Here is an 18853-nt window from a genome sequence, read left to right as displayed (position 1 = left end):
ATGCAGCACCACCCCTTACCTGCTAGGTTCAAGGAAAAGAATGCCCAGGCTTGCTGCCAGCAGGAGGGGGGAAAGGTTACTTTGTACATGTGAAGGAAAATGTGAGTTAATTCGTTCCTTGGAAACTAACATGATGCCATCTACTAACCTTTAAACAAGACCTATCTTTCCACCAATGGAAATTACTTTTGGGGATCTACTCCTACAAGTTACAGCATCAACAGAAACAGTAAATGTACAAGGCTGGCAAATTCAGCATCATTTATAAAAATTTGTGAACAAAATTAAATTCCTGTCAGCAGGGAAATGGTTGAAAAATCTGACATATTCATTTTATTAAAAAGTATACATTCATTGACAACAGCGGTGTATCTATACCAACTGACTTGAAGAAGGCTGCCCTGCGTGTGTGTGTGTGTGTGTGTGTGTGTGTGTGTGTGTATGTATGTTGTGTGTCTGTCTGTGTTTTAATATACATATGTATAAATGATAATAGAAGAAAAAATTAGGTTAATTTGTAAGCAATCCAAAAGCTGTGAGAAAGAAGATATTCAAGATAAAATAAAGTTAAATATGCCAACAGATGCTATGTATGTATGCATGCACATATATGTGCATAAACACAAAAGAATCACAAAATGAGAGGTAACACAAAGAACTGTAATACAAGTGGATTTTTACTAGCATCTTATTTTTCTATACTTCATTTTTACAGCTGAATTCTATCATTTACATGTTACAAAATGATAAAGAAACAAAACCAGCCTCACTCAGAAGAGCTCCTGCAGGCCAAGGAAGCTATCTTCAGATGCAGGCAACCATGGCATGCAGAGGGGGTATGAGAAGAAGGGTTGTGGGCAGGAAAAACTGCATAAATGAAGGTGTTTGGGAAGAGAGAGTGCAGGGATTACCGAGGTGTTCCAGCTTAGAGACGGCAACAAGTTCCAAATCCTGAAGCAAACAGCTGAAGCTCTGTGTCTGCGACAGACCCAACGGCTACAATAGACATGGTCTCCGTAATGCCCTTACCAAATGATCTTTACTTAACATTGGCAGATGAAAACAGCCTGGCTTTTAGCCAGCTCCACAAATGGACAAATATTTTGAGTGCTTAGGACTCTGTCCATGGTGACACCATGTGTTATACTCAGTTTGGTAACATTTTCATTCTAAACCCTCCTTCCTGTTAGTTTGCAACTTGCTTGTAAACATTTGCTTGGCGAAAAATATCACCACCGACTCATGCTGGGGGTGGGAGGGTTGGGGAGAAGGTCATTTTGAAACATGAAGCTGCTGCATTCCGCATATTAACTAAACAAGAAGTCTCAAGACCTGTGGCTCAGAGCTCATTTCAGGGGGAAAAAAATGCTTTTATTTACTAAAAGCTGATGAATACAATTGCATTTTTTATTTAGTATTCACACTTATTAATTCTGCCCCCTCTGAGATAGGAACCACATGAGCTTTGCAGGTGAATTAAAAGGCTATCTGATGTCACCAGGTCACCTGTTCTCTGCAATGTGGCTATTGGGGGATTCTCATGGGAACTCTTTTCAATAATATAGCATTCTTGCACTGTCACCAGTAAAAAAGATCCCAAGTATCATTAACAAACCATTGCCTTGTGCAAACCTAAAAAGTGACACACTGTGGTCCTCAACAGCTGATCCCAGCCTGAGAAATACTCTTTCCTCTGACACAAGGTGTCTTTCACTCTGTAACCCTTCAGAACACAAGAGACCCAGTTTACCTATCCCCATCACTCTTACAACACATGGCAGGTAATGTTATTATAATATTTCTAAGGAATTGAAAAAGATAAACAAAACATCAGGCAGCTTTTCATGTAGCTGACAGCTCAATAGGAGGAAAAGACAGGAGAAAAACTCAGTCAGTAAAATGCAATACTATAACATTTTAGACTGTGGTCCCACTGAGCATTGAAATGATAAAAAACACACACACACACACACACACACACACAAGAAAGTGTTCAGGTTTTCCATGCTTAGCTGGCTGTTAAGAGTAACAACAGTTGGGTGGTGGTGGCGGCATACACCTTTAATCCCAGCATGCGGGTGGCAGATTTCTGTGAGGCCAGCCTGGTGTATAGAGTGAGTTCTAGGAGAGCCAGAGCTGCTGCACAAAGAAACCCTGTCTCAAAAAACAAACAAACAAAAAGAGCAGCAACAGGGACCAGTGGGAAAAGCCCAGAGAAAGGAAGTGATAACAGGCAGTAACACCAGACCTACAGGATTCCAATCCCAATCCTAGTAGGGATGAGACTCCCAGCCTTCTAGAACCTCATAGAGTTGTGGTCTCCTAATAGGAAAATAGGAGACTGTTTTGAATATAATGGAAAAGCATGAGAAGTTCCCATAAGCAAAAGATAAAATGTGTCAGTAGAGATAGCTGTTGTGAAACCATCAATAATAATGCTGTTGATGTTGCTCCTGCTGCTGCTTATAATGATGATGAGGATGATGATGACGACGACGATGACAACCATGGGGGTGGTGGTGGTGGTGGTAGTGGTGGTGGTGGTGGTAATGATGGTGGTAGTGGTGTAACTATGGTGATAATAATGATGCTGAAGATAGTTCCAAGTGCTAAGAAACTAGGATTTCACATAGCTCCCAGAATCTTATATAACCAAACAGTGAGGAACACAAGCCACTTGTGTGTAAATCCCAGCTCCACCAGCTGGCATCTTATGTTCTTCCCATGTGCAATGTGGAGATGAACCAGGTTAACACATCTGAAGCCTAGAGAGCAAAACCTTTGCACATAATAATGTCTTCTCCTCTTAATGGAGCACTTGGACAGAAGGCCCTGCAAGGCCATGCTCTATGTGCCATGTGGTTAGGAGCAGCAATCCACAAGCGACTCAGCACAGTGGGAAGAGCACAGTGTCCTGGGTCCAAAGGGCTTGAGTCCAATGCAGGCTCTTCATGCACCATGATCCAGGACAAGGTGCTCAATATCTCTGATCCTTGGCTACTTTTCTATGTGTTAAAATCTCAGCAAAGACTTCATTGTTGCCAGGTTGGCACTGTTTAACTAAGGATAAAGCTCACAATATTGATTAGTACAAGGATAGAATGAGAGAATGGAGAATGCAAATTCAACCAAATGTCTGACTCACAGGAAGCTGGCAGTAAGCAGAATTCTAGTACATTACCCTACTCAGAAGACAAATATCAAATCCAAGCTCTGATGGTCTCTAGCACCGACTGCCGCACTGACCAAGTATCCCTATTCATAGTTTTCAACCCTCCTATAGGACCAGAAGTCACATCTACAACTGTTCCCCAAAGTCTCAAGCCATGTGATTCTTGTTAAAACAATACCTCAAAATGCAGTTGAGTAGGACTAGAGGATAGAAGGCTCACTTAATGAAATGGTCACAGAACATGTTGACCCCTCTAGTGCTTCAGTCTCCAGACATGAGTGTCAGTACAGAGCCACCCTTTCCAGTAGGAACCCCTTATAGCCATCCTTCATGCACACCACTGAGTCACTGCACTCAACAGAAAGCAGAAGGGACCTCCTCACTTCTGGGATCGACTCTTACATGTAAAGATACACAATGACCCATGAGCTCAAATACCTGGGCTGAGACCTCATCCTGTCTCTAAGAGCTTAACTAGTGGATGTTACTTGTCATACATACATTTTTTCCTATAAAAAGAAAGTGACACCTGTCTTAGTTACTTTTCTATGGCTGTGAAGAGATACAATGGCCACAGAAACTAATAAAAGAGTTTATTAGGGGTTTCTAGTTTCAGAGGGAAAGTCCATGACCATCATAGGGAGGAGCATGGCAGCAGGCAGGCAAGCAGACATGGTGCTAAAGAGCTTACATCCTGTTCTATAAGCATGAGGCAGAGAAAGAGAGCCAGCTGGGTATGGCATTGGCTCCAAAACCTCATGCCCATCCCCACTGACATACCTCTTCCAATGAGGCCACACCTCCTAATCCTTCCCAAACAGCTCCACCAACTACAGACCAAGTATTCAATATATGAGCCTATGGGGGCAGTTCTCATCCAAACCACTACACCAATTCACTGGAAAGGTAACTGAAGGCATGGGCTAGAAGACTCCATAAACTTTCATGAATGCTCTGAGCAGATAACAGGTGCATGAAACTATAGTGCTTGTGTCTGATGTTCTCAGATATACAGGGAGCAAAATAGTAAGAATGGAGACAGTAAACGGAAGATCTGAGCTGAAACTCAGATTCTACTGTCTCTCTTTCTGATTTGGCCAATTGATGTCACCTACCTCTTGAAGCTTAGCACTTATCTTCTGTATGATTGTGATACTATCACATAGGGTGATGGCACACTTTATTGGGGGTGTTTAATATAATTGTTAAAATAAACTCAATTCATATTTGTGTCTCATTGTTTAAAATGATCCCAGTGGCTTGTAGTGCTCATGTCTCCCACAGTTGCTAGGCACCACCTACACATGCATCTTCTGCCTGAAGGAGCATGTGTATGCCTGCCTGTACTCCATGGTCCCCAGATATAATCTAGTTAGGAAAATATGGCATAAAGTTCAAGAAGCAGCATAAATGTTTAGTAATGTGTGTTCAGCATAGAGAGTAGGTCATTTAAATGGTCAAGGGAAGATTGTTAATGTATTTTAAATGGTAGTGTATCGTTTGAATTTTTAAAAAATTATAACTTTGTAAACAAAAAAAAATTAGAATAAGAGAAAATAAGAACTGAGTGTGAGGGCTCACACCCATAAACCCAACACCCAGGAGGCAGAAGTAGGAGGAATACTATTTATTAGTTTATAGCCAGCTTAGGCAATGTAATGAGTTCTAGAATAGCAAGAAGGTTACTGATAAGCAGTCTTTAGAGGGGGGGAGGGGTGACAGTGGGGAGAGGGAAAGGGAGAGAGAGCAGAGAAAATAAGGAACAATGGGATAATGTCAAGAGTACTGGCCATCCTTTAGAAGTTCCTAAATGAAGTGGTCATTAAACTATAATCATATGTCTGTGCTAATTGTTGTGTTGTGCCCTGAGATGAATGAGGAAAATGAACTGTCCCTTGCTTTGAAGGAATGTACAGTCTATTGAAAGATATAGACCCTGGAAACTCCTGACACCCACTTCAAAAGATGTGTGTGGCAAGAACAGAGGGAAGAGAAGCTTCACACAGGAAAAGGGTCTTTGTGTGATGTTCCTTCTAAAATGGATCTTGAGGGATGGGTCACTAGACTGAAGAACACTACTCTGGTTAGAACTGGGTAAAGCCGCAAAGGTACCAGGTACATGTGGAGTGCAGATAGGATATGAATGCATATGAGGACAGGTGGACAAGTGTGACATGCACAAGTATGTGAGTGATGCAATACAACTGTGTTCATGTGCACTTGTATATGCATACAAGTCTATGTTGGTATAGCTAGGGGGAGTAAATGCAGGTATAGTGCTGTGTATATGTGATTTGATGTATGGGTATAAACAGACTTTGTGTATATATGTGGAGGTTTGTGACACTGTGCTTTTGTGTGTGCCTGTGCTTATATATTTATAAGCATACATTACATGTGTGAATAATATACTATGTGTATATTTGTGAGCAAGATTATGTATAAATACAAAAGTGTGTGATGCTGTAAGTATACCTCGGGTGTACATATGTGGGATGAAGGCAGTATGTGCATATGTGTGTGACAGCATGTGCGACTGTGTATTGTGTTGGGATGTATGCCAGGATGTGTGCTTATATAAACATTACTATTCACATGTATATGTGCGATTGTGCGTGATTCTGTGTGCACTGGTACGAGGATGTGTGGTACTGGGTGCAAGTCGTGAGGGTGTGTGTATTGAAATACATGTGTGAAACACTGGGAGGCAGGGAGAAGGCCAGCCAGTGAAAGCCCTTGATGTCTGTGGTCAGGAATTTGAATAATATGCTCTAGGCGGGAGGGTACCATTTATGGTTTTGATCTGGGAAGAAATGTGATCAAAGGCATCTTTTAGAAAGACTATCTTGGCTGCAGATGGGCCTGCTACAGAGGGCAGAAGATGAGCTGGGGAGCCCAAATGATGCCTGCATGGGGATTAGGGAGCTGGAGAAGAGAAATGACTGACTTATTTTCCCATTACCTCACTATCCTTCACTTTACTTCCTCGAGGTTAAATAAATCATACACTGTTTTAAAAAGTTGTCCATTCCATGGGAGAAAGATCTCCAAACAAAGGGACATCTCCTTCAAATCATCAGATGCTCAGCCTCACTTGATTCAGTCAAAAACAAGCTCTCCACTGGGCACAGCCACACTACCCCGCAAACACAGCAATCCCGGCCCCCACTATACTAATGGGAAACCCCAGGCAAGGATGAGAGGATGAGAGATGAAGTCACAGGCTTTCTGTGATTCAATACTTGTTTAGTAACTGTCTGAGAGTATCCAAGGTGTGTTTTAAGCAGCAAGCCTCTCTGGAACCACTCTTGTGCAGCTTAAGGTCTCTCACCTCTTACTTTTCAAAGCCAGATGACAGGGCAAGACTTGCTCCACATGACTGCTCTTCTTTCCTTTGGTGCGAATGTTACTCTTTTCAGTCCCTGTCCCCTGAATCCCCCTGCATCCCATCTCCCCCCCCCCTCTCTCTTTCCTCTTTCCCACTCTCTGGCTGTATTTGAAATCTTGAGCTTTCTCTGTCTCTTCATTTCCCACCAATCTCATTCTGCCACCACCCCTTTTTGCCTTTCTTTTCCTCACTCATCATTCTTCTCCCATATCTCTTCCTACTATAAAAGAAAAAAATAGTCTATTTTAGAAAAAGAGCAAGGTCTTGGCTAGCACTAGAATCTACAACCAATATAGTCACTGCAAAGCAACTGGCTGAGTCCAGCTTTTAGGAGGAAAAAAATCTTGGCAAACAGCAAGCACTGTAGGGTGGCCACTCATTTTTGAAATAAATAAATAAATAGATAGATAGATAGATAGATAGATAGACAGATAAATAAATAAATAAGAGTAACCTATGGCTCACAGTTGCCCCCTGGACACCAGTATCACTAGGTACTCTTCCAGCTGGGCAATTTCTATTTGCTATGTAGCCCCAGCCAGCCCCAGCCAGCCCCCTCCCTCTGCACTGGGAAGGAGCTGTCCCTCCCAACACATTGCTCTGCCCAGCTATCCCTCCTACCCAGTATAGCAAGTGGGGGGAAAGCCATAAAATTCGGAACCAGCTCCTGTCAGCACTGCCGGCATTGCAGAGACCACTGTGTCCAACCCTGATCAGATCACCGGTAGAGATGGGGCCCTACAGCCAAATTCAAAGGGATCCTATCACTGGAAACCTCAAACATAGGACCTGTTGCAAAAATCTTGTCTGCTGGAGGAAAACACCTCCAGGTTTTTGCCTTTAGAATAGGATTCTACTACCTTATATGCAGGTCTCTAAACGGATAGAAACAGCTTAAGCTTGACACAAAAAGGAGTTTAAAAAGGCACATGGTGCGTTTGGAATCCACTGCATGCACCTTGCAAAGGAGAAGCGATGGGGAAGTGTGTAGAAAAGAAGGCTGCAGCGGTGGAGGGCTCTAAGCTCTGAAGACCTTTTTAATATGGCTGTATTGTAATACTGCAGTGCCAAACCCCACCAGTGGTTCCAAAAACGAAAAAGGAAAATAAAGGAGCCTTGCTATGCAACAGAACTTCCCAGCCCTGGAAACAGATTGCCTCCCTTTTGCACCCATTTAATAATGGCTTTATTTAGCACAATCGGGGGAGATGTGTGTTCTGCTAGGGAGTGTACAGAAAGCTCCGTCTGCAACGACACGATTCTTCCTACATGAAACTAAGATGCAATCCCCTAAACTCAGCCTCCCAAAGCATAGCAACGCCACTGTGAGGAGCTGCGATTCACAGAGGGAGCTCCTTGGAGGTTTGTATGTGTGTGTGGTGGCGGGTGGGGAGAGCAGTCAGGCATGCAAGGAGACACACCTTTCCGCCAAGCGGTTGGATACACCATGCTGCCTGCAAAGTCCACCCAGACTGTGCTGTCAAGGGTTAATTTCCTCAGCAAAAACTGAAACACACACACACACACACACACACACACACACACACAACCTACTTCCGCGAACCCCCCACCATCTCGGTCACCATCACACATTTGAATCTTCTTCATCTTAAATTCCAGAACCCACCCACCCCCATCAGTCCTATCATTTGGGAACAGCTCCTGCACCTGGGCTCGATTCCCGCCTCATCACCGGTGGAAGCCCAGAGAGCCTGGCATAATTATTTTCCTACAAGGTTATGCCTAATTGGCCACTAACCTAATTGATTAATCATCTCATTTTTCAAAGCAGCATCCAAGAGTCAGGGTAGCGAGGAGATGGGAAAACATGTATGCAATAGTCCACGGGGTAAAATACAGACCTACGGAAAGACCCCAGGCCAGCTAAACCGAAGTGGCCAGAAATGAAAAGAGAGCAGGGAAATGCACACGACCACAGGAGAACCAAGCCAGGAGCCTCCAAGCTGCCTGAGTCCTGCAGGCTCCAACAGGAATGAAGTTGTTTTCCCTGGGGACCGAAGGGTTAAATGACTTCGAGTCAACCCTGTCTCCTCTGTGCTGGAGGGGAGCAGAATCCACTTGTTCCCTTTTCAAGCAAATCCCCCTGTGGATCCTGAGGGTCGCCTTGGCTTTCTGTCCACAACTTGCACCTCTCTGAGCGGCCCTCATATGCGCCTTCCTCCTCTGCGCCTTTGCGCGCTACCCAAAAACTTTGCGCACACTGCGGCCGCTGCCTGGGCCGCTTTGCGCGGCGGAACGCACCACCAAGTCCAACTGCTGCTAAGCGCAGCCCTTCCGCAGCTACCGCCGCTCGGCTTTGGGCAGCAGAGTTTTCCTCCGCCTCCAGTCCCCACGCAGGGGCTCCCTCGTGGCTGCGGGAACGCGCCTCCCGGCCCGCAGTGGGCATCGCGGCCGCGGCGCTGCAGACCACCACCCTGCAGGGTCCCTATGGCACCCACCCGACGGCTGGACGCCTGCAGCCACCCTTCCTTCCCCTGGCGCGCCCACTCCAGCCTCCCACGCCGCAGCCGCTGGGCGCAACACGTTCTCCTACCTTCCAGCCGCCTAGGACCACACTCTCCGCTCAGCCCTCTCGACTCTTCATCCTCTGACTGCAGAACAGGGCGACCGGACTCTGCTTTTGTTCCCTGGGGCGGGGAGGTCCGTGAGGGGGCCAAGGAACGGGAGATGCCACGGAGCTGGGTATCAGGAAGAAGGGAGGCTCACTCCCAGCAGCTCTGCTAGCAGCAGTAGTGGCGGCAGCAGCAGCGGTGGCAGCAGCAGCAGCAGAGATAGTGCCGGCTCTCTGCAGGCTACATCTTTCATACCTTATACATCACTACCGAATTCCCCCGAATAGGAGAGCCCTTCAGCATTTCGCCACCTAACGCAGGAGCGGGCGCCAGAAACAGTGGTTTGTCTGGACCTGGCCACAGTGTGGACTCTGTTAGGGGGACAGGACCTCAGTACCCACTCGCCACTCGCAGACTCCTTTCTAGACAACAACAGCACCTCCTATAACCATCGCTGGTCTCCCCGCAACTCTCTGCTTAGGCGGTCTGTGTCTGCTCCCCAAGAAGGTCTGGGCTTTAGGACAAGCAACAGTGATTTATGTTATGGAAACTCATTCCCAACTGCCTGTCTGAGTCTTCTGAGGGAGTGTCTTCGGCCCAGAATCTTACTGCTGCAGAGGCACCTTCCTGATTGCACAAGGTTGCTGCACGCCACGGGAGCAGGCTTGTAGGCACTGGGACAGGCAGCCACGGGGTCCACTTGCAGCTGTGAGACCTTAGCAAATTGCCAAATGATTGAGTCCCTGTTGCTTCATCTATAAAATGGCCATCAGATGAGTTTTCCTGTAAGGTTGTGGTGAGAATAAAATAAGCAGAGTGAAGCTCCTCAAACAAAGCTCTTTCTTCCTTCTTCCAATGAAAGCCTGTCTTTCCTCCAAAAAAAAAAAAAAAAAAAAAGTCAGCAACAATTCACTCAAAAAATATTTGCCATGAGCTTACCTCTGTTTTATGCCAACTTCTATTTTATACAGTACAGTAGAGCTAGCTTTGGATTTCTGTGAAGACACACAAAATAGGTAAATCAGGAAGACGTTTTTTAGTAGTAATAATCACCCAAATTAAAATATGTGGTGACCTGCAATATGAAATGACCACTGCTGTGTAGGTTTTGTCAACCTGACGTGAACATGACTCACCTGAGGAGATACCTCCATCATACTGGCCTGTAGGCATGCCTGTGGGGCGTATTCTTGATTGATGGTTAACATGAGAGCACCCAGTCTTCTGTGAGTCTTGGGTTTTATCAGAAGAAAGCTGAGCAAGCCATGGGAAGCAAGCCAGTAAGCAGAGTTCCCCTACAGTGGATGCCTCCACTCCCACTTCCAGGTACTGCTCAGACCTCATGGCAGACTGTAACCTATAAGATTAAATAACACCTCCAAGTTGTTTTTGGTCAGTGTTTTATCACAATAACAACAGAAACTGGAACACTTTGGCAGGGACCTGCTTCGATTGTAACAATGAACTCAAGTCCTATAGGATCAGGACCTCATCTCCAGGGTGGAGCAGAGTGCAGGTGCAAATGTCCTGGTGCAGGAATGAGTTGAATACATCTAAGGTGAAGGAGAGCACACCTGCAGCTAGACTCAGCAAGAATAATGACCTAGTGGCATGATAAGAAGTGGGAAGTTCCACCTGATAGGGAGGTCAATAGGTAGTTAGATTCTACTTTGGGGTTGGGGATGTGAGTGTTGCAGTGGGGATGTGAGTGTTGCAGTATTTGTAGAAGTTCACTCTGGCTGCAATGCAGAAAGTGAACTGGAGGGGGCTTGGGCAGAAGCCCTTGGAAGAGCAATCCCTAAGAGGCTCCTGCAGTGTTGGATAAAAGTTCCTCTCCATCCCCTGTCTTCCATAACCACAGCAACTTTCCTCCATCCAACAAGCAACTGGGAGAAAGGACCACTGGTGAGACATTCAGAGGAGCCTGAACATGAGTCATCCCAACCCACTCTCTGAATATCTTTTTCCTCAACCAGAAGATGTAATGTTAAAATATTCTCATAAACTTACTGTGATGATGAAATGATACAAGGAAGGTGCACCCAAGGGACTTAATGATTGTTAATGCCATCTTTACTTTCTCCTTAGTTTGGGTCCCCAGGAGCCTCCTGAGCACATCACAGCCCTTCTATTCCTGTCTAGGGGCAGCCTTTCCTGGAACTGTCCTGTTCCAAACCAGGAGGGAAAAACCCATGGAGTCCAGATGCCTCTCTCCGGTGTGTGGGCATGCTTGCATTCACAATGCTGGTCCGTGAACCCATCTGCCATCTTCCCAAGCAGAAAACAGATTTTCATTTTGTTTAGATCCTTTTGATGTTTTCCTGACTGCAACACTCATCTAGCTTGAAGCATACAGGACATCATCATATGAAGCTCTCAAACTATAAAAATAGAAAGGAAGAGGGGCTGGAAGTGGGGGGGGGGGATTCTTAAAGCCAGAGATGACAGGAGAGGAAAACAGGTAAGCTGTTCTCTCTTAGCAACAGAACAGGTTATCTTAGCTGAGAAACATGATCAGTCCCTTACATGTGTGACCACAGCAGCTTCCAAAAGCCGCAGGATCCTCTGTACCATGCCACCAAAGCTCCAGGAGTTAAAACACACATAATTAGATACTGTGACCTGTGACAGATAAAGGAACACAGGCCAGCCAGGAGAAGTAGCAGAGCTGGGACCTGATTCCCTTCCTCTCAGGTCGGTATGCTTTTGATGTCCATGACCCTAACGGTGTTGTCTGACTTCTGAAACCCAGAGGAGTTCATACAATTGAGGTCCAGAATTTAGGATTTCTGAAATGGCCTATTCCTTCCCTTGTACCCAGCTTAATGCCTTACACTTCTCTTCAACTTTCTCCAAGCCCCAAACTTGAACTGATGAAATTCAAAAGAGATCTTAAAGGCTACAGGGTCTTTGAAACTGACTTATACCTAACCATAGCAGTGTTGGAAATCAGAAGGACTGATCCTGCTGGCTGTGGGAGCTTGGAGCTGTAATCTCAACAACACAAGAAACTGAGGCAAGTGGCTGATAAATTCAAATACCATCCCTGTACACAGTGAGACTCTGCTTCAGTTTTTTTTTTAAAGACTGAAGGATTGGGTGAGAATGTATCTCAGTAGTAGAGTGTGTGTGTGTGACATGTGTAAGGTCCTAGTTCCCATTTCTAATACCATGAAATGAAGCAAAACAAAAATCCCTGATGCTAAGGGATGCATGGATGCATCTTTGGATTATATGGGATACTCTACAAGAATACAGGACATCATATCTCTGCTCTTACACCAACTCTGTGTTCTTGACAAATTAAATCCTCTCTAAGTTTTAATAACCCCATCTATAAAATAGCCAATGTCTGCTCCCAGTTCTGGGAACTAGAGACGATGCTGTGAGAATGTTAATATACAGGGCACCTTAAACATTACTAGCCTTTGCTATGTCTTTCTTTCTATTCCCCACCATCCTGGGTGTGTTGGTTAGCAACAATTGACTCTCCAGGAAAAAATCAAATGCCTGGCTTCTGTATTTGTCAATTTCTTGATATCCATGTTCTTGCTGACTTCAAGAACCAATGTACTAGATATGTCTAGAATAAGTATAAGCTGGACACAGCATGCTTCTGCCCAACATTCAACAAAAATCAATTCCAGACCATCTGACATCACCTGACAATTTACAGAGTCCATTATTTTCTATCACTACCTAGATATTCACAAAACTCCCAGAAGGAATGTATCTCCAGTCCTCCATTTGACAAACTGGTAAATTTAGACTTGGGATGATTGAAAGGAGACAGACAGAAGTGGAAGTGTGAGCACTCAATGTGGGAATATCTATCTCCAACATCAGTGTGCCCTCCATCTTCTGTCCCCACCCTGCTGTAAGACCCTTCTGAACCTCCATCTGGCCGTATGACCACCCTAGCCCTGGTGTCACCTCAGATGCTCTGGGAACCAAGGGTGATCATGCAGATGAGATGACTCATGAAGCCTGAAAACACTACAAAGATAAAAACATGAATGTTATGACTAGTGGCTAGAGAGAAAACATGGGAGTAACAAGACCGCTGGGAGGACTCACAGACTCCAGAGGAGACAGGACCATCCTGAAACACACTTCAGATTGACACAGGGAAATGTGGCTAGATCCACATTCAGACCCCTTCTAAATTTTTATTAGCACAGAGTCAGTGGAGATGGGAATCAGAAAAAGCCACCGTAATTACAGACATAGACAGCATTCTTGCTCGGAAGCCTTTTTGCTTTTCTCTCTCACTGTCTGCAGAAATGCACTTAATTCTTACTCCAGAGATGCTCCTACCCAGCCCACCTACTGAAAGAGGTCAGATCTCCAGCTCAAGGCAAAGGGAATTTATGGGCTCCCGTCACTTGGCAGGAGTTCAGGGTGAAGCCATCTTGGATGTCTACCAATTCTGATGATTTCATCCTCTCTCTCTCTCTCTCTCTCTCTCTCTCTCTCTCTCTCTCTCTCTCTCTCTCTCTCTCTCTGCCTCTCCCATCCCCTACCCTCTTCCTTTTTCCTCCCTTTCTCTCCCTCCCTTCCTTTCTCTTTCCTCTTATGCCCTTCCCTCTGCCCTCCCCCTCCCCCTCTCCTCTGTGTTTATCTATTTCTGGCCTTCCCTGTATTCTCTCCATTGCAGAAAGCTGCATTCCTATAAATAGAGGATGGGTCACAGCCACAGAGACTTCTAGTCTCAAAGAAGAGATAGTATCTATCTGTCTCAAGGAGTTTTAAAGTTCTGCTTCTCCTACATTAGGTCACATGCCTAAATGCCATGGCCAGGGTAAAAGCTAGTATGATGGGCTGTGCCTGGTACCAGCCCAATCTTTCAACCAAAGAGCATGCAACAGAAAAGAGGTGGTTCCCTAAAGGCAGGTGATCTTTAGCCAATGAAAAGAAGGAATATTGAGTCAAGCCAGTGAGCAGGACTCATTGAGGTCAAAATCCAAACACTGGTGTTCCTGACATGCATGCCTTTGCTCTTTTCAGGATCACACACTGATTCCAATCATGAGCCCAACATGATTTAGAGAGCTAGTCTAACCCACATTTGGTATGACAAGGTCCAAGGATGATGACTGATTCCTGAAGTACCCAGCATATTTGAGGTACTTGGTCACTATTTATGGAATAGATAGCACCCCAGTTGGTTGACAGAAGACAGAAGGATTCAGTGTCCCTGTCAGGGATCAACAGCAAACAAGGCTGGAACTACTTACACATGATGGCCAAGAGAAGCCTACAGCGTAACAGCTGTATTTGTCACACTGTTTCTGACCCCACCCTGTAACCAAAGTCTAACAGAGTAAGAGGGTCACTTGCTCCTACCCTTTCCCCCATTAACTGTTCTTGTGTATTATTGATCCTCCATCTTCAGAATGCTGCACTCCTTACTATGCTAGAGAACAGTGTCTAATTCCACTGCCTAATGGGATGGGATATATGTCATCTCTGACTTCTTTCCTCATTGACCAGCGCTGTAGACTCTGGCAGGTGAGTACATCTCCCCATCTCTGTGACCCCTTCATCTTGAGGGGTACTCACCTGCCAGGGTCCACACTAGCTGGTCATGGATGAGACACGATGGTTTATATTACATAAACTTTATGTATGATCCACTACAGACTGTGCATTAGGTTCAGATGACTGCCCACAAATGGAAGGGCCATACCAGTAAGCTAGTATAAACTAGATGTACTGGAAGTCACAAGCAACAGTGGTTTCTGGTTTGGCTGGTAAGTAAGTTACTGAATGATTGTAAAAACATTCAGGGCCTCCATTTCTGATTTAACAGCTAATCACCAAATCTTCATCCCACTTCATTTGGTTCTTATGACATGAATATGAGGAAAATCATGATGTCCATTTGTAAATATGAAACAAAGACCTACAAAAACTAAGCTGTCATGTTCCAAGTTCCAGTCAGCATTTGCTGCTTACATATTTTAGTACCAGTAGCTGGGTGCTTTCCTCTGCACCACTGTTGATGCTGTTCAGCTCTGGGGTCTCTGATGTGAAGGTGTCTCTTAGCTTAGTCCATCCTTGAAGGTGATGGGAAACTAGGAGTCTTATGTTACCTCCTCAAGGAGACATGGTTTTCACCCTCTTTCCCTTACATCTGGAATACCCTTTAGTGCTGTTGCACTGGTGCCCAAGAGTTTATGGGCATACAGCTGATGAGTTAACGGGAGTGACAGGGATAAGCACTGGATTGTGGTGAGGCAGTTCCGGTGATTGCTGGAGACAGTTGGACCTGTTCTTGCCACTGACACTTTTTGCTTCTTGGTCTCCTTTGCTACCCACCAACATACCTACCAGCAGCTGGACAGAACAGTGCTCCTGAAGGCTGCCAGCAGACTGAAGGATAGGAAAGGAGGCAAGACAGCAGTGAGGGTGATGTAGAGAGAAGAAAAGGTGAGCACTCTAGAGAACTCCTAAATGTTGAGGTGCAGGGACTATTTAGAATGTGTTCATATGGAAATCTGAAGCGTTGGTTACAACGCTGCAGTCTATGACATACATATTGTGAATATTCACCCACTAAGACAATATTCGTGTAGTCCCTTTGCCTAAATGCCTTTTCCTACTAGCTTGTGAGCTCTTCAAGCCCGTGGGTCTTGCATTGCTTATTGCTGCCTTGTTAGGGTCTAGCAAGCTAGCAGGCACTAATATGGGCTCAGGAAGCATTTGATGAATGAATAGATGTGATAGTTAACTGCATAATCGAGAGTCTATCTGAGGCTTTCTGACACCAAGCCCACAGATTGATCTTTTCTACCTTTCTGAACTCCTATAAAAATCATGGCCTGACAATTAATATAACACTCCCATGGTGGCGCACCATCTCTTGAGTTGTTGTATTGAACTCTGATTTGAACATTTTGTTGTTATTAAACATTTCATGTGGGGATTTATGTCTTGTTTCCACAAGTAGCCTGTAAGCTCATTCATTCATGCAAACAGCATTTATTGAATTATGCAGTAGGGCAATGTCACATGAGTAATCGCATCTCCCAGCATGTGTTCAGTCAGAACCTACTGTGTGCTTCCAGCAGGCACTGTGCTCAGAGTGAGATGTGCTTAATGAGAACTTAAAATTTTAGCCTAAAGTACAAATGCTTATGCCTCCAGGTCATCTACAAAAACCCCAGCAGTTGAAGCAGGTGACAGCTAAGAGGGTGTGTGTGTCTGCACAGAGTTTCTGTAGGTGATCTAGTAGCCTGTGTAACATACAAGGTGACCAGATAAGGCAATGGTGGTCTAAAATTCATTCTGCTCTCTGCCCACTGAACCATAAACCATGCATATCCTGGGCTATTTCTGCAGGCAGATAGGAACAACCTTTCTTCCCATGGAAAGAAAACCCCTTCTCTTCCCCATCCCTGTAACTGGGGCTTCAAGTGGCCCAGTGGGCTACTTTCTTTCTGCTCTGGCCAGGTCACAGCATGTGTAAAGCAACAGCTATTATCTATGGTATGCACTGGGGACTGGCAGGGGGAAAACCTCTTTTGCATACTCTCCTTGCTCCAAAGGCATTACATTACATACTGTTAAAAATCTGTCTAAACCCCCATGCTTCACAATAGATAGATAGATAGATAGATAGATAGATAGATAGATAGATAGATAGACTCTGAACTTCGAATTCTGGATCAAGCTGGTGCCACCAATGAATAAAGATTTGCTGATTCAGATTTTGAATGTGTGCTGTTGTTTCAGAGGAACCTTGCCCCAGTACCACCCCCCTTCCCAAATACAGACAAAGATAACTGAAGGGAGAAAGTTCCCAAGGCAGGCAGACAGTGGCTGTCCTGTCTTCTTGTTACCAAGACAGGTCTCTTCACAGACCAGAAGGAGTCTGAGAACCCTGTGAAGAAGCAGGCTCGGCTGTGTCTGTCAGCCTCGCAGGCAGTGATGGTCGCTGCAGACAACAGACATGCCAGGGGCATGAGGTACCCATTCTGTTTACTTTGCCTCCCCACTGCTCAGTTGTTCAGTCCAATCTGTTTCCGGAGTTCAGAAAGCAAAAAGAGAGAAAAAGAAAATCATTTTAAATCACCTTCCTGAGACATTTTGCAAGTATCCTTGGAAACTTCTTTGCAAAATGAATAGTGTGTGGTTTCTAATAGTACATGCTAATTGAGGGCTCTAATTTCACCTCTCCCACTCTGTCACTGTATGATGTTAAGCCAGGTGCTTACCCTCTCTGGGCTCATGCTCTAAATACCCTAGGCAGTACACTAAGTGGCCTCTATAATTCCTGGAAACTGTGTGCATTATAGAGTCATGGCTGCAAAACTGGACAGGAATATTATGTATTGGAAGGAAACTGGCCATCGGTTGGAGAGGAAGATTTAGTAATAAATGGGGAGCACAGATACACACACCTTCCAGTGAATTCCTTGCTTGATATCACAGGGACAGGACCAGTTGCAACTAATGCAGGTTGGTGAATGTTGGAGTGATCTATATGAAGAATGATCCTTTAGGGATCTGGGTCTCTACAAGAAACATTAGAGTGTGTGTGTGTGTGTGTGTGTGTGTGTGTGTGTGTGTGTGTGTGTGTCTGTGTGTCTGTGTGTGTGTCTGTGTGTGTGTGTGTGTGTGTGTGTGTGTGTGTGTGTGTGTTAATGGTATTAGGACGACAAATCAAAATGGCCTGAGTTCTCTCCTCAGCCAGGCCTCTGACACTCAGTAGATAATAACTAGATGAGTGTGGTCATTACGTGTCCTTTGACAGATTGCTCAACTTCCTTGAGCTGTGATCTCCATTGCTAAATAAAACAACACTACTGTTGGTAGAGGCATGTAGTTTACATTAGGTGGGATAAGTCACCTACAGTGGACTATCTCACATGCCCCATCTTTTTGTTCTTTGTAGAGTCTTCAACTGAACCTGCAAAAAGTTCAGCAGAGAAGTTGGCTCCAGAAACAAGCACTGAGGACCCAGGCCCACACATGGTTGGATGGATTGAAGGGATGAGCAAGGATGTCACAAGAAGATTCCTACTTCAGTTCCCCTAAAGGCGCTGGGACCCTCCACCTCTCTGCCTAGTACCCGCTGTGTGCAGATCTATTCAAACTATACTCAATGCTCAGGGCTCATTTCTGAAGGTGCCTCCTTCTTAAAGACTGCCATGAAGGCATGTAACCTCTTCTTCTAAGGACTGCCTAGCTCTTCAAGCATACATCTTCCTCTTCAAACCTGATGTTGACACCATGTGCCTTTGGATCTCACATCCTGTCTAAGCAGTGATCACCTGCAGGTTAGAGAGCAGGAAGCAGAGTCACACTGAGAGCCATGCATCCTACTGAGGCAGACCTGGTGAAGGACAGGCACCCAGTCTCTGTGTAAAGCAATGGTGGTTATCACTTATACAGCTCTTGAAAATGGCTCTCGCTCATTTAACCACCACACACACAGTAACCCTGGAAGGCTAGGAGTGTGATTAAATCCCTGTGCAGATGAGGAGGCTTGCACCTAATGGAGTGGTACAGAAGCTCAGAAATAAAGGAGGAGGATGGATCTGAGCTGAGTGTTATGATTTGGATGTGGCATGTCCCCAATAGGCTAGTGTGTTTGAAAACTTGGTCCCCACTTGGAGGATCAGTCTTTGGGACATAGAGACAATCTGGCTGCATAGGCTTAGGGATGCAGTCAAGTCCCGCTTCTGGCCCAAGCTCTCTCTGCTTCCTGATCCA

At 45.1% G+C, this 18853-nt stretch overlaps 1 protein-coding gene across 7 annotated transcripts in view; it reads right to left on the bottom strand.

The window, feature by feature from the left end:
* The window catches only part of Dab1 (DAB adaptor protein 1), a 1169406-nt gene extending 1160017 nt beyond the window's left edge, over positions 1-9389 (bottom strand). For 4 of the 7 annotated variants that reach the window (XM_036177315.1, XM_036177322.1, XM_036177316.1 and 1 more), the window contains exon 1: positions 9115-9386. The gene's annotated coding sequence lies outside the window, so the exon portion shown is untranslated. Of the gene's footprint in view, positions 1-9114 lie in introns of all 7 variants that reach the window. The other 3 variants (XM_036177321.1, XM_036177320.1, XM_036177323.1) reach the window with 2 other exon arrangements.
* Between the last annotated feature and the right edge of the window lie 9464 nt (positions 9390-18853).

The sequence above is a fragment of the Onychomys torridus genome, chromosome 2 (genome assembly GCF_903995425.1).
Source record: "Onychomys torridus chromosome 2, mOncTor1.1, whole genome shotgun sequence".
NCBI classification, from domain to species: domain Eukaryota; kingdom Metazoa; phylum Chordata; class Mammalia; order Rodentia; family Cricetidae; genus Onychomys; species Onychomys torridus.
This window is presented reverse-complemented; position numbering and strand designations above follow the sequence as displayed.